Here is a 24,899-nt window from a genome sequence, read left to right on the forward strand (position 1 = left end):
TTGTCATGATGTTCTTTATAGGCTCCCAGCATAGAAGACAGTTTTGTAGAGCTAGAACCGAACCTATTTAGATTCTCTTCCAGTGATTTTACCTTATTATGAGCAGCAGTGAGTTTGGTTTCCAATGATTTCTCTTTGATAAGAAGACTGCGTTTTTTGTCATTGAAACTCTTCTATTGAGATTCACATATTGCTTCAGTTTCGGCAAGCCTCTCTTTTAATATACAAAGGTTACGAAGAAGATTATCACATTCAGATTTTTCTGAGCGAACCTCTTCTTCATGATCTTTAACGGTAGACTGTAACAGTTTGTATACACCATCATAACCTTTGAAGAGTTTTCTCAACTTTCTGTTTTCTTGACAGAGAGGACCCATATACTTTCTCAAGCAAGCAGTTGTCCTTGTTTTCCTCAATGGTTTCAGATCGTTAAAACTTATCTGAGTAGTCATGTACTGATGTTGCGTTGTCAGAGATAATACTCTTGTCCATAGAGTCAGATCGCTACAAACACGGACTTATTAGGTCTTAAACGTGTTTGCCTGCTCTGGTACCAATTGAAAAAACGGGGGTCTAACAACACCACCCAATATTTCACTTAGCAATCTGTATGGACTAACTCCGAAATACTTTGCTAGAGAATCAACTAGACAGTTAGACTCAATCTAGATAAAAGTATCTCAAGGAGTTAATATCTCTCTCTTGATTTGATTTTTACTCAAGCTAAACTCAATAGCGAATCTTTATCAAATAAAAGGAATAACTTGGACGGTACCAAAGACCAATGTCCAAGGATCAATCAATATCAATCAACAACCAAAGGTTGGATTTCCAATTGATGATCACGAACGCACAACCTGTATTATTTCAATTATATAAAATATAATGCGGAAAAGAAATAACACAGACACCAGAAAGTTTGTTAACGAGGAAACCGTAAATGCAGAAAAACCCCGGGACCTAGTCCAGATTGAATACACACTGTATTAAGCCGCTACAGACACTAGCCTACTCTAAGCTAACTTCGGACTGGACTATAGTTGAACCCCAATCAGTCTCCCACCGATCCAAGGTACAGTTGTACTCCTACGCCTTTGATCCCAGCAGGATACTGCGCACTTGATTCCCTTAGCTGATCTCACCCACAACCAGGAGTTGCTGCAACCCAAAATCGCAGACTTGATAACAAACAAATCTGTCTCACACAGAAAAGTCTATCAAAGGATAAATATTTCTCCCACAGATAAACCCTAGGTTTTGTTCCGTCTTAAGATGTGAAATCAAGGTGATCAGGAACCAATTGATAATCCGGTCTCATATTCCCGAAGAACATCCTAGATTAATCAATCACCTCTCTACAATCTACACAAGCGGTTTGTCGAGGAATCACAAACAGTGAGACGAAGATGTTTGTGACTTCTTTATCTTTCCTATCAGAGAACTCTCACGATCTCAAGCCAATCAAAGATTGTACTCGTACGATAGAAGATGCAAAATCAGATCACACAACTACGATAAAAGTAGTATCGGTCTGGCTTCACAATCCCAATTAAGTATTTTAACCTGGTTTTAGAGAAGAAAACCAAAGGTTAAAGGAGAATCGACTCTAGCGAGCGCACTAGTATCACACAGACGTGTGGGGATTAGTTTTGCACAATGTAGATGTCTCCTTTATATAGTGTTCAAATCAGGGTTTTGCCTTAGTTACAAAGCAATCCACATTCACCGTTAGATGAAAACCTGATTTAGATTCAAGCTAATATTTCTCAACCGTTAGATCGAAAACTTAGCTTGTCACACACACTTGGGTAGACGTTTACTGGGTTTGTGAAAACCATGCCCAAACGTGTACGTGTATGTTGGTTCAACATAGTAACCCAAAAGGTTAACCATATGAGCATTTCATATTAACCTTGTTCTTCTTCACCATAACTAGTTCAATTGACTCAAATGAACTAGTTAAAGAGTTGTTCAATTGCTACGAGATCTTATGTAACTATACAAGACACAATTGAAACAAAGATGATTCGATTGAATCGTCTCATGAATTTTATAGCCACGGTTTGCATAAAGCATTCCTTAGTAATTTAAGTTTCATGTTCAGAGCACATCTTTAGATCATAACCTCTTAAGCTCACAAACAAGTTCGCAGACTTAAGACAACCGGTGGAGTTTTCCAAACTCAACAGAAAATCTCGGCAAAGAGACTTTTTCCAGTTCGCGGACTAAACATGCAAACGAGTTTTTGGAAAATCCCATCAGAAATTCTCGGCAATAGAACTTCCGTCAGTTCGCGGACTTGGCAAAGCCAATTCCTCCGATTTCTCTCAATCAACAAAGTTCGAAAACTTCGGATTAAGGAATACATGGTTATGTAATATAAACTCTCATTTCAATCATTGAGACATTCTCAGAGGACGTTATATAGCCGTTATTCACAGACCGTTTCGCGTCAGAGCAATTCTCAAAGTAATTCAAACTTTTCATGACTTTCGTCACTAGGTGAAGATAAACTTGATCAAAGCGAAACGCTTTACCAACACATGATTTCGAGATATAGATAGGCGAGATATACTCGGCTGGAAATATCAAATGTGTATGATCCAGTCTATATAGCATACGACTTTTGTCTCATAAGAAGTAGGAGATACAAGAGATAGAATTTTGAGTGATAGATAAGTTCAAGTCTCCACATACCTTTTTGTTGATGAAGTTCCACGGTTCCTTGAGTTGATCTTCGTCGTTGTATGATGAATCGCCATGAAGTCCTTGAGCTCATCTACACTTTTCTATCCTAGTCCGAGACTTAGCTATGTAGGCTAGAAATCAAGACTTATACTTTTGATCACTAACATTGACAAACATGCTTGAGATAGCAACACATGCGAGGTCGACCGAGCTATGCTCTAACAATAGCGTGCTTGCGTCTCTCTAAATTCAACATCTTTGAGATGGATAGTGCTGAGCAGTCCCCAGTTACACTCATTTGTCTTTATCATCTTTGGATCGTGACTTTGAGGATTAGGGAAGTTCCCTCATGCGAATGACTTAACTAACCTGTTGTTCAAATATGATGAAGCTCTTGACATGGAGAGTCTATATGTACCTCTTAAGTCTCAGGTGCGACCTTCTTCGGTAATGCAACTACTCCTTCTACGGGAGACGAAATCCTGAAAGCGTCTCTGATGTTGTTGCCGACAAGCCAAATATGGTATGTCTTGGACGTTGTTTCATAATTGTGACAGTCGTGCATGTGGTACTGGAATTAGAGTTGGGGGTTTTGGACGCGCATGAGATGTTGTATCTCGGTGGTTTTCCTCTTGCTGCTTCAATGGAATTTATTACAGAAAGCTGAAGGTTGTATTGCCTATTGGTGGTATGTATGCTTCTACAAATATCATGAAGCTCTTCATTCCTGACAGGCTTTTTTCTTTCTAGCAGGGCAGGTGTCGTTGTAGCCGAGTGCTTAACAGCTTCACGAAGTTCAGAGGATGCCAGGAATTGCAGATTCTTCAGCATAGCACGATAGATGGGTACCATCCTATTAATGCATAATTTCACCAATCGTTGTTCAATCATATTTGGATCGTGACAATCCAGTGCATAGATTTTGAATCTCTTGACATAAGCATTTGGATGCTCATTGTTTCGTTGGAACATTCTCCCCAAATATGAAAAGGTGATTTGCTAAGATACGAAGAAATACTTCTTGTTGAAAGCGGTTACCATCTCACACCAGTTGGATACGCTATTTGGTACAATGTTGTTGTACCCGGTGTACGCTCTCCCAGTAAGTGACTTTGAGAACTCTTTCAGGCGGAGGACATGATTGTATTCATGCTCTCCTAATGACTCCAGAAAACGAGAGATGTGTTCACGAGCATTACCAGTTCCGTCATAAAGGGAAAATTGAGGAGAAGAGTATCCCCTCGGAAGAGGAACTCTTTGCACATCAGGAGGATAAGGAGGCTGTTGCTGGTGCAGGTTTACCGGATTTTCCTTGTCTCGATGCTAGAGAAGTCGTTCTAGATCCTCACGCGTGATGAAATTGGACGGCTGATTCCTTTCCCTTGAGCTCTCAGGAGCAGCACGAATTTCTTTATCTATGAATGCACACCCTCTTTATGAGTTGTATACATGTCCGTCTGATCCTTAGCGAGAACTTCTCGTCTTTCCATTAAATCAACAATGGTGATAGGGGGTTGGCCTCCTCTGACTCCTCCGGTCTATCGTCCTGATGGGAAAGTGGCAGTAGCTTTAGTAACGACCGGGGGCGTTATGTTCGAAGAAATATTGATGGTGGCAGCGGCTCTGGATCTGGTGATCGGAGGTGTCACACCTAAGGGAGTGTCTCATTGTTGTCCGGGTTGACGTAATAGGCGAACCATTTATGATGGTTTGAAGATAGGTTAAGCCTCCTTTGTTGTTGTATATGTATGAATTCTCGGAATTATACCATGTTCTGTATCAACATATCTTGTTGATGAAGTGGTAGCAGATATTCCTGACTTTAAATTGGTAGCAGTGGTGGAATAGAGATAGACCTTTTCTTTTGTGATCTCTGCAGGTGTCTCCCTAGGACACCAATGGTGTTGAGATTTGTTGTAGACTATCTCCATACTGGAACAACAGCTACGCGAATCTTCACTTTGTCTTTCTGGGTGTGGACCCTTTGAGGCATTTCTGGTTTGCTCCATACAATACTTGTGGTGTTTTCAGAAAAGGCGGTTGCTCCATCCGGATCTCCAGAGAAGCCGTTGCGTTCTTTTAAGAAGTAGTCACGTTTTCTTGTATCTCCACACGGCTTTCTGGTCCTTTCATCTGGGAGATTTACTGGTGCTCAGCTATCCAAGGCATTTCCAGTAGCATTGCTTGAAAAAGCAAATTTTTATGAAGCTTCTTAGCGAATGGAATACCGTAATTGAAATTGGTTGTTGAACCTAAATTGAATTTAATGATTGAATTGGATCTAAGATCCACCCTCTTGAAATTGAGAAAACTGGAATGAATATTGAAATATTGATTTTGCAACCGAGAGATCAATCTCCCACTGTGGTCGCCAATTGTTTGAGGGTAAAAACTGATTCTGCCATTTTTGGTAAATTTGGGTATGTTGATGAGAAACAAATCTAAACCCTAAACAAATGCACTGCATGGGAGTACTTTAGATTCGAGAGATCAATCTGTACAATTCTGGACTAAACCAAGAAATGGTCGTTCCAGACTTGCTTCGGTCACAAAGTGAAGGAGAAGGGTTGATCTTAGGGAGGGAAGCGAAGAAGGTATTGAGATCAAAAATATTGAATTTTGAAGGTGTGGCTATTTATGAGTTGTATCAGAATGTGGAACTGGCTTGCATAATGTAAGCTATCAGTTCTGGGTGTTTTCTGGATACTATGTTAACAACACTTGTGTTCCCCCTTTTTTGTCCAAATAGGTTGAAAACCTATTTATACAAGTCATTTGAGCGCAATCCTGATCTCGTAGGGAGTGGAGGAGGTTAAGTAGTGGATTAATGAAGTTGTGTAAGAGGTGGTGATCATTGCGTGGTCACACCTTCACCCACACTCCATCATCGATAACCGTTCGTCCTTTCCTGACACGTTCTCGTAATGGGCGCGTTGCACGCCGCATGCTGTAAACCGCCAGACCAATACCTCAGTAAGTATCCCCTAGTTTGTGACATGTTTGATATCTCGAGTAGGTGGGTCAAGTCGTGGGACTTGCCGCAAAGAATAACGCATGGCGTTATTAGGTTAAATAACTAAGTTATTTATGAAGCGATATTTATAAAATATCGTATGTATTCGATGCATGTGAAGCATCGCTTTTAAGCAAGCAACTAAAAATAATCGATGTGCATGATGCATCGTTGTTTTAGAGCTTGATTGAATAAGTCGAGGATTGGGCGTCTTAAAAAGGTAGCATGACCGGTCATCTTCGGGTGATCGTTTGAAGGCTGCATGGGCGAGCCATCACTTGGTCGACCGCTCCCCATGAAAGAGAGATGGCCGGTGATTACCATGCTGGTTTGTTGGCTTGCTGGAAATAAATCTACATCGTCCAACTGGGTTGGCAAAGTTGGATGGACGAGATGATTTACGGCAGTTACATATTGTCGTTGATGCAATTCAGGGTTTGAAAGACGTGTGGCCCACCCCTCTTTGGGCGTGCGTTTCGAGGCATTGAGCCCTGGTTTGCATAGGTCGGTCGGTCACGTATAGAGGTGGGTCGACAATGATCACATTAACACCTTTGGGACCACTTGAATCTTGATCTATACCGCCCGTTTAGGCTGGCGAAGATGGATGGTTGTGATCAATTTGCGACAAAAGTGTGTTGCCATAAACCCCAATTAGGGTTTTGAGACAGCTACATCCATCCTAGTTCGATCAAATGTTTTGGCATGTCATTGACTTCCCTTGGGAAAGTCGATCAAGTGAGGATAAAATCAAGCCGGTGGTGAACTCGTGTGCACCCCCTCGACCGTGTGAAACGCGATCTAAGCCGTCTAATTAGGCTGGCGAGTTTGGACGAACACGATTGATTTGCGACAGTCGTAAACTGCCGTGACCCAAATTAGGGTTTCAAATACAGCATGTTTGCTCGAGTTTGGGAAAACGGTTAAGCACCCTATAGGCTTACCGCAGGCAAGTCGATTGTCCAAGGGGAAAATTGGGCCGCCGCTGATCATGCCGACATTTCTTTAATCGTTTGTAGGAAGATCTAAGCCGTCCAACTAGGCTGGCGAAGTTGGACGGTCGTGATGCTTCTGAGACCGTTTTGTACGGTCTAGCTCGTTCGATCTCTCCTTCAACTGCACAACCACCAACACTTGGGTTTGGCGTTCAATGGCGTTGAAGTATGTTAGGTGAAGTCTGACCGGTCGGGGTTTTGGTGGGCCCACCAACAGTCATCGCGATGATTGCCTATTTCCGCAGGGCTTGTTGAATTGCGCGGCCAAATTGTATGGCCGTGATCATTTTGAGACTGATATGGACAGTCGATCGAGCTATCTTTGTCAGAGAATGATGTAGTATGGGTATTTTCATGCAGATCTCAATACTGGCACTTCGGGAGATTCATGCTACTCTGCTGAGAGTGAACACTTAATCGTCATGTCATGTCAATAATGAGAGTTCGGCTAAGAACATAGCACGAAAAAATACTAGGCAAATGATGCATTAATTAATAATGCTGGTATAAATAGAAATCACAGAATATTTGGGATTGCTACTACGCGCACCATTCTGACCGAATTTCATATATATTGAATTGCTTAGTGGGCGAGGAGGTTTTTTGCACTCGTCACTTTTAAAAATGACTTTACCCCTTGCAGGATGATAGCGCATTAAATACATGTTTTACAATTTTAGCTTTGAACTAAAACCCACCATCAACAGCTAGGTACATGACAAATTTCTGCTGAGTTTGAAAACCAAAACAAACTCAAATCCGGTTACTTAAGTACGCATACCTGTACGCATACTTAAGTGTGTTACTTCCTAAAATTGGTTTGTTTATGAACTAAAATATTTATATAATAAGGAATGCAATTTGCAAACCGTGGCTATAATGTTCATGAATCGATTCGAGTGAATCAAAACCGATTTTGCTTCTATTGTGTCTTGTATACTTCTATAAGATCCAAACAATTGAAAAACTCTTGAACTAGTTCATTTGAGTCATTTGGACTAGTTATGGTGAAGATGAATAAGGTTGATATGAAAGTGCTCATATGGCTAACCATTTAGTTAACTACTGTTGAACCAACTAGGTGTACACGTTTGGGTACGGTTACACAAACCTAAATGAACGTGCATTTCATTTGTGTATAACAAGCTAAGATTCGATCTAACAATTGAAAGATATTAGCTTGAATCTAATCAGGTTTTCATCTAACGGTGAATATTGAATGCTTTGTTACCAAGGTAGCATTGATTGCAAACCCTGATTTGAAGACTATATAAAGGAGAACTCTAGCAACTGGGAAACCTAATCCCCACACCTTCTGTGTGATACTACTTGTATAAGGTTGACGAGTTGAAAACTTCATTGGGATTGTGAAGACAAACCCAACTATTTTCTATGTAGTTGCGTGATCTGATCTTGTTGTTTCTATCGTATTGAGTACAATTCTAAAATTGGCTCGAGATTGATTTCTCCGATAAGCAAGATAAAAAAAGTAGTCAAAAACATCTTCGTCTCATCGTTTGTGATTCCGTAATATCTTGTTTCGCTAGTCAATTAAGATTATTACGAGGTGATTGATAATTCTAGGATGTTCTTCGGGAATATAAGTCGGGTTATCGATGGGTTCATGTTCACCTTGATTTATCAAAAGACGGAACAATACTCGTAGGTATTTCTGTGGGAGACAAATTTATCTATTCATGTAGACTTTTCTGTGTGATACAAATTTGTTTATTAACGTCTTCGACTTTGGGTCGTAGCAACTCTTAGTTGTGGGTGAGATCAGCTAAGGGAATCAAATACGTAGTATCCTGCTGGGATCAGAGACGTAAGGAGCGCAACTGTACCTTGGATCAGGGTGAGATTGATTGGGGTTCAACTACAGTGCAGACCGAAGTTAGTTTGTAGTAGGCTAGTGTCTGTAGCGGCTTAATACAATGTGTGTTCAATCTGGACTAGGTCCCGAGATTTTTCTGCATCTGCGGTTTCCTCGTTAACAAAACTTCTAGTGTCTCTGTTGTTTCTTTTTCGTATTATATTTTGTTATATAATTAAAATATCACAGGTTGTGCGTTGAATTGATCAATTGGTAAATCCAACCTTTGGTTGTTGATTGAAATTGATTGATACTTGAACATTGGTCTTTGGTACCGTTCAAGTTAATTTCTCTTGTATTCAATTAAACTCGCAGATTTCTATTTGCTTATTGAATCGAGAAATTGAGATATAACTCCTTGATATACTTTTTATTAAGATTGAGTCTAACTGTCTAGTTGATTATCTTAAAAGTATATTGGAGTTAGTCCATACAGATTGCTAAGCGAAATATTGGGTGAAGTTGTTAGACCACCACTTTTTCAGAAAGCATAAACAATATAACATAAATAAGGTATTTTTACACATATCAAAATCCGAGTCTTTATCTTATTTTGGCCAGTCACTGCCCTTACTAGAAATTAAAACCGTTTTCAGACCTCAACATATATGCATTATAAAGGCGTCTAGTAAACCCTCTGACAGGGGATTCACGAGTGGTTAGAATCTTACCTCTTATTCCAGACGGTGAATGAACTGCTGAAGCCGACTCAGGCCACGAATTTCTACGTCAGTGTGCAAACCCGAGGGGCCGAGATAGTATCGTAACTATCGTCCTTCCCTGTCGTAGTTTATATTTAAACTTTACCCTTAGGGTTTAAAGAATAATAAAGTCCAATGTCCAAAAACAAAGTTTCCCTAATACAATTTCTAAAATGAAAATCTAAAAAAATTAAAAAAATTCTAATTAAAAAGAAATTTCTTTGCCAAAAATTGACCCAATTTTTATAGTGGTAAGAAAGTTCGTTCAAGACTTGTGAAGATTTTTGATTTTAGACCTAATTTTTTAAAGCTAAAAATAAAGAAATACTGAAATCAAAATTTATTTCAAGATTTAAAAACAACCAAGACACTAGATACCACTATTACACATGATTTAATGATGTTACAAATATTTCAAAACCCTAACTACCTTTTTAAGTCCTTTTATTTCTTAAGATATCAATTTATATAACATCTCTTTGAGAACGATATTGTCAAAATTGAGTTTGTGCCTTCTGAACGAAAATTGGCTGATATTCTTACCAAACCTTTAGATATGCGGAAGTTTCAAGACCTTCAGAAAGCTATTCGTGTAGTTGTAGTTCATACTTGGTCCAAGTTGATATCTTTGCCCCTGATTGTATTCATATCTTTTGGGAAACGAAGCTTGTGTTTCAATAAAGAGATTGATGTTATTCTTATCTTCCTCTCTATGGTCATTCCATTATGTAATAGCCTTTCTAAAGATTCACAATTACCTTAGGCCGATCGGAAAAACTCTTCTTCATAAGAATTTTTTTCAACAAGAATTTTAGAATATCTGAATGTGTAATCCATGATTGTGTACCTCGTTATGCTAATGTCTTCTATGAAACATGTAATTCAGATGATCTTCCATCTAGTATTCTTGCTTAATATACCAGTGTTTGGTTAAGGTCAAGAAACAAATCCTTCTCTTGTGATTAGAGTGAGGTCGCCCATGTTGTTATTTCGGGAATAACATCAAATGAGGGAGAGTTCTTTTGAACTTTTGCTTAATTGTCATATCTTTACGGGAAGAGTGGATGTTGAATAGTTTTGTCACTAAAATTGAAAAAAACGGAGATTGTTAGAGCACTGCTCGGTTGAACCCACAATTTTTTTTTATATCTCAAGCTTCTAATCAATGGGAATTGATCAAAATTATATCTTAATTTCTAGTCTAATAAGTGAAGTCTCAAACTAGGTATATAAGTTGGTAGTTGAGTATTAGAAATCCCCCTTGAAGACTGGCGATCGGAAAGTATATTTGGATAACTTCATCAACAAGATATGTGAAGACTGGACCATTCTATTTACTCACATACATCACCATTTTATATTTTTGAGATTATGTCGTATGACTTCTAGTAAATTTATTGCAGAAAAGATATTTCGAGTCAATCTTGCTTGTTAAACATCTCGAAATATGATTCAACCATTAGATGTTCAAAGGTTCTTAACAATATTAGTTCGAAACAATTTACTGATCAAGAATTAATTTTGCGGTTCAATTGAAAATTTCCCAAGTAATGATTTTTATTATTTGGGAATGTTTCAAACATCAAAAGAGAGAAACTTAGAACTTCTATTATTTCAACTCAGGGTAGGTTGGCGAATCATCTCGCAAACCATATATATCTAAGTTTATGGAATAAAGGAAGGTTGGCAAAGCAGTTCGCAAACCGCAAGTTCAGAATGGGATAGTTCACGAACTGTGGTGATCTGAATTTTCTATATTGGTGAAAAAGGCTAACAGTTGGAGATCCCAGTTAACGAACTGTGTCCATATGAGTTCATGAGCCGAGTAAGGTTGGCGAACCCGGTTCACGAACTGTTGCATCCTGATTTTTGAACTATGCGTTACGGTTCACGAACCATTTCACCAATTGTCCCAGTAAAACTTTAGCCTATGCTCAAAGTGAAAAGATGAGGGTACCCAAATACACCACAATCTTTTATTTATCAACCTATAAGTCCTCTACCGATTGTGATCGTCTATGGACAAAGTCGAGACAATACAACAAAAAGATAACTTGTGTGATTGACTTTGGATACAAGATCGAGGCGATACGACAACAAAGTGTGTACTTGATAATAGGTTCGGAAAACCGAAACTCTATAGGATCAATATCAAGTATTACGGAGTTAACGTACTTGTGTATTTTACGTAATTATAATAACAATTATAATGTGGAAAACAAAGTAAAAGACACAACAAGATTTTGTTAACGAGGAAACCGCAAATGCAGAAAAACCCCAGGACCTAGTCCAGCTTTGAATACTCTCAGAGTTAATCCGATATAAAAAATCTAATACCAACTTCGTATAGTTGAGACCAAACAGACTACCCCTAGCTATTTAGTTTCCCCAGTATCCCTTCGCCTTCGACTTCTAGATTCACGCACGTGAATAACAAGTCCTTTGGATCGTATTTCAAACAACAAAGGAAGAATCTGTTTGGTAACCACTCTAATCAATCCTGCTATAGATAAGATGAGTCATTGATAAAGGCTCTTATGTTTAATCTAATAAACTCCTTTGTCTGGTTAGATCAATCTATCCAATAACTATCAAAATAGTCAAGTCTAGATTTGCACTCAATCGATATAGATCTCAAAGAGAAATATAAAGAATGTCGATCTCATGCAACTAATCAATTAGATCTATCAAAGATAAACTGATTCTAGTTGGATTCCAGCCGATCAAGGTTTGTGCACTAAATCCACAAGATATGAAAACTAATAAGAATTCTTCTTCGTCTTCACATCTTATATTGCCTTCAAATACCTGCACAACAACACTTGAATCTTCTTGTGGTCAATCACACACAGAACGGATTCTGTTAATAATGGATTATCACAAAATGTCTTTAAATCTAAAAACAATTCTAAAGATCTCGTCGATACTTGGTGTGATGACATGTATATTTTTCGTTGGGCTTTGAACCCTAGCCCAACCCATGAGAAAATTTGTTTAGCTAAGTAGTCATCCCTTAACAGCAATTGGTGAGCATGATTAGTAAATACCTTCTAGAATTATTTATTTTTCGCATGATTGCCACATGATCGACATGAGCAGCAAGCTAGGGAAATTATTGTATTTTTTATTGTTCTTCTCATAAGCTTCTCTAATTTGCAAAACAAACCTCCTTCATCCTGTTTCCAGTTTTTCCACCGTATTTTTCTTCTGCTCTCATTCAACTTATACACTGATTTAATTTGAAAACTATCTCAAGCAAAGGAAGAATTTGTGGCCTTTAAATCCAAATTCGAGCTTATCACCTCTTTGCTACTCGGGTAAATTTATCTTACACAAAGGTAGGGCTTGTTTCCATTTTATTTATTTTTGAAGTCAATTCTTTTGCAATTGATATCTACTTTAATCTATATCTACTGATTTGAATGTTCTGAACTTGCATCGCACTTGCATAACTATTTCGTTTTAATAATTTTACCATTTTGGCTGTTTTCTTAACCGGGAGTTTGATAGCTCATCCACCTCCTTCAAAGTACCCATGTTCTCGTGTTTAAATATCAATTGCATGTCCTTTTGAAATGGCAGAAATGATTTTCGGAAGATTAAAGACGTTTTGGCGACATGCATTCAAGTTATGTTTTTCTCTCACCCTAAATTAAGTCATGTGTTGGTTTAAATTCCCTTCATTTCTATATATTATCCCTTACTTTTGAACTGCGTATCATTTTGGATGTTACAAATGATTTTGATGAAAACTAAGGATCTATGCAGCCATTTACTTCCTTGTTGAATTGAGTTTCTAAAATAGCCAACACCTGTTTGTGAAAATGACTCAGTGAACTTTGTATTTGGAACTGCCAAAAACTGAAATTCCTTTCCATGGATTTTGTAATTTAATCTCCTTCCGACCTTGCAACTCAAAGATTTCAATCCACCAATTCTTCGTTTTTTTTTCTTATAAAATAGACCCATTTTTTTACTGTCTTGTGCTCTCTATTTTACTCATATTTGATTGGTTCTATGTATCTTCACTGTATTAGCTTTGTCTCTTCTCGGAAATTAGGACTTACTTCATTGTTTTACAAGATTTATGTTTTAACCCCAATTTAAAGGGTGATGCTTTATATATGAAATTCTTTCCATCTTCTGTTATGTTTCAAATGACCTTTGTCTTGCTGTTAAGTGTTTGTGCATTTGGCAAGACCCCATGAGATGAACTTTTGTGTACACAGTAACTTAGCCTTACATTTTTATCTTGTAATGTCGTATTTGCTGAAAAGTTTATGGTGAATGTTTCCATTATGAACTGATTTGATTTGGAAACTTGAGGGCTCTACTTTAGGAACGTCGGGCCTAAGTGGGACCCCTCCATTTCGGTGGCAACCCGGAAGATCGTTGCGGCAACGATGGCTGGTAACCAGAACTACCCTGACGGTGGCACTGGCCATGAAAATAATAGAGTATCTTTAATTGCGGCTCTGGATATTCTTATGATCTATATTTGTTTAAGATTTACATTTCTACATTTTTATGTAGCTGCTGCTCGTGTCTATCTATCCCCGTTTAGTGCTGGCATTATATTTCGTTGTTATACCCCCTACTGGACATTCGCTCACCCGGTTTTGTTTTGTTTTCCCCCCACAGAGTACGGAGAGAAGTCGCAATAGTAAGCCAGGCGGAGCTTACGGCAGGCTTTATCCCTTGGAAAGTTAGTATTTTGTAAGCTTATATGATATTGTATATCACAGGGCTATACGGGGAAGTTTTCTTGTTTTATTTCATGTCAATTTGATTACATTTTGCTGTTTTAAATACATGGGATCTTGTACAGACTCTATGTGTTTTGTAAATGAAACTTGGTGGTGAAATGAAGGGAAGGTCTGACCTTTAGGTGTCTAAAGAACCGGAGACATGACTCATTTTGCACATGTTCTGTTTATATATTACTACCACTTCAGTTTTTCTATCTTAAGTTATTGCTAGGTCAGTTTAATGTAAAACAAGTAGGTGACGCTAAGTGCTGAATTTGTATTGTTTAAAACTATAGAACTCTCATTTTGCTGTGCAAGACTTATGATACATAGGATGTACATATATTTCATTTCTCCACTACTTTAATATCTTTTTTTTTTTTTTTTTGGGGATTTTGATTTATCTGCCTCTTAATAACTATGCTCTCAACTGTTAGATTTTGAGGAGTACCTGAACCACTTTCCCAAGCTTACTACTTGCTGGTCAGTTTTATTGCTAGTATGTTCTTGATCTTCTTCAGCGAGAGGGATCTGGTTATACCCTTTTTACCCATCTAAAGATGATACCCTATCGATGATACTCTATCATTTCCCGCTGCAGATTCCACCATTTGAGGAATATCTGGTAGCGGAAAACTATTTTTGGGGCAAGCTTTGTTTAAATCAGTGAAATCTATGCAAATCTTGATTCCTTTGTTTTTCTTTGGGACAATGACCATATTCGCTATCCATTCTGGATATTTAGCTTCTCTTATGATTCCCGCCTCAAGCATTTTCTGTAATTCTTCTTCTATTTGGGAATGATAAGTTGTTGCAATTTTTCTTATTCTCTGTTTAAATGGTCTCACATTTTTGTTAATCTCCAACTTGTGGCATGCAATTGATGGATCTATTCCCGGTATCTCATCCGTGTTTCCTGCGAAAACATCTTTATATTCTCGAAACAAGTTAATAGTTCTTTCTTCTTCTTCCATATCCATTTTTGGTCCCAATTCTCAATATTAGAGGTTCTTCTATAGTCCCAACGTTTATTTCTTTTGTTGGTTCTCCGGCAGCGTAAGTGAGTTTAGGTTCTCCCATTGGTGTTGGTTCTTTTATTATTTTCATAGGTCCTTCTCCTTCTTCCGAAATTTCGCTGGGTATTCCTTTGCCTTCTTTTGCCCTTATCATATATACTCTAAATTCTTCTTCTTTCTTTGCTTCCTTTGCCAACTTTCTGCGAAATTGTTTCTTTTTTGCTTGTCCTTCATAATGCTTTACTTCAATCTGATGACATAATTTCGCATTGTCAACATCTCCTATGATTTTACCTATTCCATTTGGTGTGGGGAATTCAATACATTGATGCAACGTTGATACCACAACTTTTATCGCATGTATCCATGGTCTTCTTAATAACATATTATATGGTGATTCCATATTCACCACGCACAACGTTACATGTGTTTCGATTTCTCCAAGTGGAATTCGTACCACTATCTCTCCTTTAGATTTTGGTATGGATTTTCCAAAACCGTGAACAAAATATGTTGAACTGGACATTTCTTTATCTTTAAATTCCATTCCCCGTAATGCGTGATAAAATATTATATCCACTGAACTTCCTGTATCGATTAAAGTTCTGTTCAATATCCATTCTCCTGTGGATTTTGTCGTTGTCTCCCTCTTTTTTCGCGTAATAGGTACTGTTACAACCAATGGAGATGTGTGGTTTAAATTTTCTTTTGGTATTTCTGCCGCCATGAATGTAATTTTTTGCTTTTCCCAATCTTTCAAGGGTGATGTCTTTTCTACCGCCGTAACTTTTCTTCCTTCAAAATTTCGTTTATGTATTCTTCCTTTGATGTTTTCGTGGAATTCATTAATCATCGTTTTTGTTATCATATTACACTCCAATCTTTTGTCATCTACATTAATTTTATTCATCTTTCTTCTAATCGATTCACTGATTTATTTAATCACTTTCTTGATTTGAATATTCTCAACAACAATCTTCAACTTTCGATCTCCGCTTCCCTGTTTCTAGCGCCATTATGTAGTTGCAGGAAATCCTACACTACACCCCTCATATGATTTCATTATTAATCAACTCATTTTTAGGTTTACACTCTTAATTTTATTGATTAATCTTTGAATGTTCTTACAAGAAAAGATAAAGAAATCAAGCATAATCTCTGCTCTGAACTTTCTCTCTCCTATTTACTTGTTTCTTACTCAAAAAAGATCTCTCCCATTCTTTACAACTCGAACGACTATTTATAAGGAAATACATAGTGGATGACAGCTAATCTGTCCTTTATTTTCGGGTATGATCTGCGACATTCTCGCAACCTTACAAATGCTTTTTTCGCAAACTCTCTAATTTTCGCAGGACTATCATATCTTTCTTGTGATCTTAGTTGACGTCATTTATTTTATCATTTCTGAAATTGTTCTGCGACGCTGTTGTGCTGTGTCATTGATAATTTCGCTGAAACATTGTCATTGCGAGATTCTGATCCTACAGGTTTTATAGGGTTGGTACTATTTTTGTCCATGCAACTACCTTTTCATTTTTCTCTGTTGCTACCATTACATACTTTGGTTTTTATTGATTTTATACTAGTCAAAGTGTGTAGAAATATTTTTGGGTCTGATCTGACGATGATTTCTTAGTTCGACTCTTTGACTCATGATTTGTCTACTTCAGTACAATTTTTGCTAAACTTTATTGGTTCCCTGTCCTAATAGCTGGCAGAGGTTAAAGGGGAAGCTAAAAGTGCCGTAATCATGGGTAACTTTCTAATTTATCATTGTCGCGCTAAAATTTTGTTTCGCGCCGAAGCTAGTTGAAGGTAATCTTCATAGCTCTTCATTGTAATTTGAATTGCGGGACGCAATTCTTTTTTTAGGGTGTAATGGTGGACGACATGTATATTTTTCGTTGGACTTTGAACCCTAGCCCAACTCATGAGAAAGTTTGTTTAGCTAAGTAGTCATCCTTTAATAGCAATTGGTGAGTAGGGGTGTACAAAATGCCCGGAAGCCTGCTACCTGCCATATACCGTCTGGGTCCGAAGGATCCCATGGGCGCTCGATATCCTGTCATGGGCTAGCCCAGCCTGCCCGATAATTTTAAGTGGGCGGACTCGGGTTTTTGTTCAAAAATTAGAGCCCAGCCTGTTCACCTGTCTGGTAGCCTGTTTAGTTACCCGGCCTGTCTGCTTACCCGATAGCCTGTTTAAGTACCCGGCGTGCGGAATAACCCTTTAAATATTATATTCTTAAAAATAAAATTATAATATACGTATATTATTTTTTCATTATTCTTTCCCTTTTTCTCATAATTTTTCATTCTTTCTTCATTTCTTGTTATCTCCTCCGAACTCTAGGTTAGAGAGATCAAAATTTTCTGCCAAAATTAGTATCCTTTTGTTCTTAATCAGAGATTTTACTTTCCTTTCTATCATATTCTCTCGTCATCTCCTTTTTTTATCTCGTTATTTCCTTTCTCTCGTATTCTCTAGAGAGATTTCAGCCAAATATTGTGTCTCCTGTTGGTACAAATTCAGAATGGAATCAATGGATTATTATACGATTTGCAAAATTGAAATCCTTTTTAATCATAATGCAACCGCCTTCTTTATTTATAGGGTTGAATCCATTCAGTATCTACTGTAAATTTATTTTGGAGAAGAAGGGGCTGATAAAACTGTAAGTTTTTTGTTCTAATCTACTGCAATTGATAATGATATTTAATACATTCAATTATGTTCTATGCTTTTATTTTGGATGGTGTTGAAAGCATGATACTATAGGTATTGGTTGATTTGGAAAAAAAATTTATTGTCATGATAGATTTAAATTTACAATTAAAAGTCAGTTTTATAGCTAAGATTTGTTAGTTGTCTGGTTCTTTATCAATGTAATCAAAAAGTTAGTTTTAATTGATGTTTTTTGATAGTTTTGTGACACTTACTGAACATAAGTTTACTAATTTTTCTTTAGTTGACCAGGTTTGTGATTTTTCTCTAATTTGAAGCATGGGTGTTTCTGATTTGGTTGAAACAACACCCACTTCAAATGTTACAGACTCACAATTACCATCCCCTGCTACCGGTGGAACTAAAAAAAGAAAACTAACGTCTATAGTATGGAAAGGTTTTGAACAAATTGAAGAAGTGGATCCAGATGATCCACAAAAGATAAAGAGGTTGAAGCTTGCACAGTGCAAGATATGTGACCGAAAGTTTTCGGGGGATCCGAAAGCAGGCACTTCTCATCTCAAAAGGCACATGGACAGCTGTTTGAAAAAGAACCAATCTGCTGATGAAACACAGACATTAATAGCTCCAATTGGGTCAGGTACTTTTAATGCATTTCGATTCTATCAAGCAAGAGCTAGAAAGAACATTATAAAGTTGATTATTTTGAGGGAGTTGCCATTTCAGTTCGTAGAAGATCCATTTTTCCAATGGTTTATAAACGACAGTTTTCACCCTCGATTTGTGAAATTTTCTCGAGCCACTGTTAGGCGTGATATTTTAAATTTTTTTGAAATGGAAAAACAAGTTTTAAAGAGAACTTTATTAGAGGCACCTGGAAAAATATCTTTGACATCAGATTTGTGGTTGTCGTGTCAGAAGCTAAGTTACATGTCTATCACTGCTCACTTTTTAGACAAAAATTGGGTCTTGCATAAAAGGATAATTTCTTTTACTTTAGTTGACAAGTCCCACACTGGAGATCATATTTGTGAGTTTCTTATTCAGAAACTTGCCAATGATTGGGGGATTTCTATGAAGATTTTCTCATTATCCTTGGATAACGCTAGTGCAAATACTGTTTCGGTTCAACGGATAAAAGTGATGCTGCCTGACTTGCCATCTAAAGGAGATCTATTTCACGTAAGATGTTGTTGTCATATCTTGCATTTATTCATAGATGATAGCAGGAAGAAAGTTAAGGATTTTCAAGAAATGATTTCTCATGTTAAATCTAGTATAGAATTCATTTTTGCTTCATCTGTAAGATATGACCAGTTTCGAGCATTATGCACATCAATGGGTTTGAAACCAAAAAAGCTTCAGCTAGATGTCAAGCACAGGTGGAACACTACTTATTTCATGCTAAAAGATGCACTTCCTTATCGTTCTGCAATTTCAAGCTTTCTTGCTGATAGGACATGTTCTGATTTAACTGATTATGATTGGGATATTGCTGAATTATTATGCAAGTTCTTGAAGCCTTTCTATGATGCAACCAAACATTTTTCTGGTGTCGATTATGTGACAAGTAACTCTGTTCTTAATTACTTATTTAGAATTGGGAGGGTCTTACAGAAAAACAGGCATATGAATCATCTCAAGGACATTATTGTTGTTATGGAAAAGAAGTTTGTCAAATATTGGGATGAGATTCCTATTTTATTCGGCATTGGATGTATTCTTGATCCCCGTCTTAATCTCAGAGGATTGGAAACTACATTAGCTGATATTCAGAGTTGTTTTAGTACTTCTGCACATGTCATTCGTTGTCATGCAGAGCAAAAATCTTTGATAGTAGCTAAACTTAAAAGTGTATTTGAAGAGTATGCTATTATGTTAAATGAGCAAATGCAGAATGGTTCTAGTATTAACTCAATTTCTAATGGTAATCAACCACCTTTACAGAGTGTTCTGCAGATGCAAGAAGAGACAATCTCCGACGACGAAGATGACTCCTTTTGGCAATCCCGAAGTCAGAATAGGAGGGATCCCCTTTCTTCAGCATCAGAAGAACCGACGAGATACTTCGCAGAGCCAGAACCAGCAACTTTTGAAGATATGAAGAATTTTGACATATTGGGTTGGTGGAAAGCTAATGAAAAACGATATCCAGTTCTTTCTTGTATTGCACGAGATGTACTAGCAGTCCCTGTCTCCACAGTTGCTTCTGAATCTGCGCTTTCTCTCGGAAAGCGTGTGTTGAGTGATTATCGCAGTAGCTTAACACCGCAAATGTTGGAATGCTGTGTGATTCTAAAAGATTGGTGGAAAGATGAACTGAAAAATCGTACGATGACACTAGATCCACTAAACGACGATATTACTCCAGTTGATGATGAGAATGATGTCTCTGAATCATCATGTGTCTCTTTAAGGTAAAATTAATGCAATTTTTTCATTTTATTTTCATGTCTATGTCTGTCTGTTCTATTTTCTTATAAACTCTTTAGATACAAGCAGACTATAACTTGATGTGCACTGAATTTACTTCTTATCATCTCTTTAGATACAAGTAGGCTATAACTTGATGTGCACTGAATTTACAATTTGTTCATCGATATTATTGTTTGTGTTAATTAATATTACTTGAATTGTTGATTAAATTTTTACTTTTCTTGATTTATGTAGGTAGACGGTAGAGAATCTGAAGTCATGTGGTGTAAGTGGTGATTCTGATGAAGAGCTAGACAAAGAGGAATAAAGTTTTTATTCATTTCATTGTTTTGATTAGTAAGATGAAATAAGTTTTGGAGTAGTAGTGTTATGAATTTGTTTGATAGTTGCCTAGTAGTGGTGTTATGAATTTTTTGTTGAAGTTTGATTTGAACAATCTACAATTTTATGCAATTTATCTTCTCATTTACTGTTGTTACTTGTCAAGGCCTGATACCCGCCCGGCCTGGTCTGGCCCGTCTTGTTTGACAGGCTTGGACAGGCCATGGGTGGTAAATTTCTGATGCTGCCCGGCCCGGTCTGGCCTGTGAAACTTAATGGGTAGTTAGGTTGCTAAGTCTGTCCAGCCCGGCCTGTGATATATTCGGACTAGGGCCGGCCTGCCCGGCCCGATGTACACCCCTATAATGGTGAGCATGATTAGTAAATACCTTCTAAAATTATTTATTTTTCGCATGATTGCCACGTGATCGACATGAGCAGCAAGCTAGGGAAATTATTGTATTTTTTATTGTTCTTCTCAGAAGCTTCTCTAATTTGCAAAACAAACCCCCTTCATCCCGTTTCCAGTTCTTCCACCGTGTTTTTCTTCTGCTCTCATTCAACTTATACACTGATTTAATTTGAAAACTATCTCAAGCAAAGGAAGAATTTGTGGCCTTTAAATCCAAATTCGAGCTTATCACCTCTTTGCTACTCGGGTAAATTTATCTTACACAAAGGTAGGGCTTGTTTCCATTTTATTTATTTTTGAAGTCAATTCTTTTGCAATTGATATCTACTTTAATCTATATCTACTGATTTGAATGTTCTGAACTTGCATCGCACTTGCATAACTATTTCGTTTTAATAATTTTACCATTTTGGCTGTTTTCTTAACCGGGAGTTTGATAGCTCATCCACCTCCTTCAAAGTACCCATGTTCTCGTGTTTAAATATCAATTGCATGTCCTTTTGAAATGGCAGAAATGATTTTCGGAAGATTAAAGACGTTTTGGCGACATGCATTCAAGTTATGTTTTTCTCTCACCCTAAATTAAGTCATGTGTTGGTTTAAATTCCCTTCATTTCTATATATTATCCCTTACTTTTGAACTGCGTATCATTTTGGATGTTACAAATGATTTTGATGAAAACTAAGGATCTGTGCAGCCATTTACTTCCTTGTTGAATTGAGTTTCTAAAATAGCCAACACCTGTTTGTGAAAATGACTCAGTGAACTTTGTATTTGGAACTGCCAAAAACTGAAATTCCTTTCCATGGATTTTGTAATTTAATCTCCTTCCGACCTTGCAACTCAAAGATTTCAATCCACCGATTCTTCGTTTTTTTTTTCTTATAAAATAGACCCATTTTTTTTTTACTGTCTTGTGCTCTCTATTTTACTCATATTTGATTGGTTCTATGTATCTTCACTGTATTAGCTTTGTCTCTTCTCGGAAATTAGGACTTACTTCATTGTTTTACAAGATTTATGTTTTAACCCCAATTTAAAGGGTGATGCTTTATATATGAAATTCTTTCCATCTTCTGTTATGTTTCAAATGACCTTTGTCTTGCTGTTAAGTGTTTGTGCATTTGGCAAGACCCCATGAGATGAACTTTTGTGTACACAGTAACTTAAAAGCCTTACATTTTTATCTTGTAATATCGTATTTGCTGAAAAGTTTATGGTGAATGTTTCCATTATGAACTGATTTGATTTGGAAACTTGAGGGCTCTACTTTAGGAACGTCGGGCCTAAGTGGCACCCCTCCATCTCGGTGGCAACCCGGAAGATCGTTGCGGCAACGATGGCTGGTAACCAGAACTACCCTGACGGTGGCACTGGCCATGAAAATAGTAGAGTATCTTTAATTGCGGATCTGGATATTCTTATGATCTATATTTGTTTAAGATTTACATTTCTGCATTTTTATGTAGCTGCTGCTCGTGTCTATTTATCCCCGTTTAGTGCTGGCATTATATTTCGTTGTTATACCCCCTACTGGACATTCGCTCACCCGGTTTTGTTTTGTTTTCCCCCCACAGAGTACGGAGAGAAGTCGCAATAGTAAGCCAGGCGGAGCTTACGGCAGGCTTTATCCCTTGGAAAGTTAGTATTTTGTAAGCTTATATGATATTGTATATCACAGGGCTATACGGGGAAGTTTTCTTGTTTTATTTCATGTCAATTTGATTACATTTTGCTGTTTTAAATACATGGGATCTTGTACAGACTCTATGTGTTTTGTAAATGAAACTTGGTGGTGAAATGAAGGGAAGGTCTGACCTTTAGGTGTCTAAAGAACCGGAGACATGACTCATTTTGCACATGTTCTGTTTATATATTACTACCACTTCAGTTTTTCTATCTTAAGTTATTGCTAGGTCAGTTTAATGTAAAACAAGTAGGTGACGCTAAGTGCTGAATTTGTATTGTTTAAAACTATAGAACTCTCATTTTGATACATAGGATGTACATATATTTCATTTCTCCACTACTTTAATATCTTCTTTTTTTTTTTTTTTTGGGGATTTTGATTTATCTGCCTCTTAATAACTATGCTCTCAACTGTTAGATTTTGAGGAGTACCTGAACCACTTTCCCAAGCTTACTACTTGCTGGTCAGTTTTGTTTGTTGTAAATATGTGATGGCTAAACTGACTTTTGTATCCTTTTAGCTTTAAATCTCCTTGTGGGCATCTTGTTAGATCAACTGAAAATGATAGACTGTTTTTATCCCATGATTCGTATCGGAAGCTTAATTTAAATCCAATATCTTGAACTCTTAACTTGCATTTTCGTGTGTGTAAGAAAAATGATGATTTTATTGCATCTTTTTATTTGTTTATTTGTTTTTTTCACTACTCCAAAATAACAAGAAATTGGGTTCTGTTCTGTTGAGATACATTTTTGTGTCTTATAAATTTCGAGTCTCACTTTTCCTTGTTGCTAGATTTCTGAAGTAGAGGTATATTTCATTTTTTCTATTTATTTTTCCGAGTGACGCGATGGGAGGTTTGTGCTTGCCAGTTGGGTCGGATGTTGATTCGGCGGGAGTCCAAATCCCCTGTCCGTTACACATTGATCTAGTCTTAGTCCGTTACACTTTGATTTAGTCTGAGTGAATCTGATTTAGTCTGAGTGAATCTTATATCAGAAGAGAAGATTCTCAAGAATAAACAAACTAGGTACAATCAAAGTTTCAACAACCATTAGTCAATCAAATCAAATCGGAAACTAATAACACTGCAATTATCTAGTTTCGCATCAACGGTACTCATAAAGCTTCTTGATCCCATAGAAGTATTCAGACGAGGGGTCGTAAGAGATTTCACCTAATTAGAGTACTTTCCTCTCCAAATAGACGGATCCACCAGAAACAACAAGAAATGAAGTTTGCCCGGTTCTTAAGATAGTTTGCTAGAAATGCAAACCTAGGTATTTATAGACCAAGGAAGTTTGGACACCAAGAAATTTCCAAAACCGAAAATATTATAAAGATATGCAATGAATGCCCAAATTCGATTTTCCTAATTCCAATAAATATCGGTCCAATATTCTCTGAAATCTCTCATAGAAAATCTCCAATTAGTAAATGCATGTTACTAATTTTTATTCTCTAGAGCTAGCATTAATTGATGATAATTAAAGCATATAAACCAAAAACCTTAATTAAAAGATTCTTAATTTATTTCGGCATAGGATCACCTTGAGTACCAAGGAATATCTTTGAACAATAAATGATAAGAGTTATTGCACATGTTCTAAGTATGTTGACATTTTTTCACTACAAATCCTTATTCCGTATCTACATGGATTTGCATTTTGAAATCGGTTCTACCACACTTCCAAACAAGTTTAGAATTGGTTCTACCAGACTTCCAAGACTACTATGTGATCAGTCAAACAAAGTCACAATGGTTAGTTGTGATCGGTCCTACCAAGTCACATACATGGGTTCGGATCGATTATACCAATCACTAGGATCGGTTCTACCTATACATGGTATCTACTTGTGATCGGTCACACCAGTCACTAGGATCGGTTACCAATTACAAGTATCTGTCACACAACCTATTATGATCGACTACGCCAATTACCAGAATCGGTCACACCAATTACAAGTATCGATCATACCATCTCATGGTGATTACTTAGAACCGGCTATACCAATTACCATGACCGGTCATACCAAATCATAAGTCTAGGTATTGTGATCGATTATACCAAGATACATAACCGGAGTTAAGATTGGTTCTACCAACTCACACATATTGGTCATCAAAGAATATGCAATGAATAGCCAGACCAATAAACCTATTGATTTCCCTTTTGATTCATGAAACAAGTTCATGAATGTACTTTCTTTAAACAAATATAAAACATTGTTTCTAGGATGAAATCTTCACCATACACCCATACACATAATCAAAAACCTATATACAAGATTATGTCGATGTCATATCTACGAAGTT

General features: G+C 37.1%; 2 long non-coding RNA genes across 3 annotated transcripts; both read left to right on the forward strand.

The window, feature by feature from the left end:
- The first annotated feature begins 12,360 nt into the window (after positions 1-12,360).
- LOC113358039 lies at positions 12,361-14,175 on the forward strand. The gene is made up of 2 exons (XR_003364106.1): positions 12,361-12,608; positions 13,610-14,175. It is a non-coding gene; the product is annotated as an uncharacterized LOC113358039 (long non-coding RNA).
- Positions 14,176-20,929: 6,754 nt separating this feature from the next.
- LOC113358040 lies at positions 20,930-22,733 on the forward strand. 2 transcript variants are annotated; one of them, XR_003364108.1, is made up of 3 exons: positions 20,930-21,159; positions 22,168-22,280; positions 22,470-22,733. It is a non-coding gene; the product is annotated as an uncharacterized LOC113358040 (long non-coding RNA). The 2 variants fall into 2 exon arrangements; XR_003364107.1 differs by having other exon boundaries at positions 22,168-22,733.
- Positions 22,734-24,899: the final 2,166 nt, after the last annotated feature.

This window comes from Papaver somniferum, chromosome 3 (genome assembly GCF_003573695.1).
Source record: "Papaver somniferum cultivar HN1 chromosome 3, ASM357369v1, whole genome shotgun sequence".
Taxonomy (NCBI): Eukaryota; Viridiplantae; Streptophyta; class Magnoliopsida; order Ranunculales; family Papaveraceae; genus Papaver; species Papaver somniferum.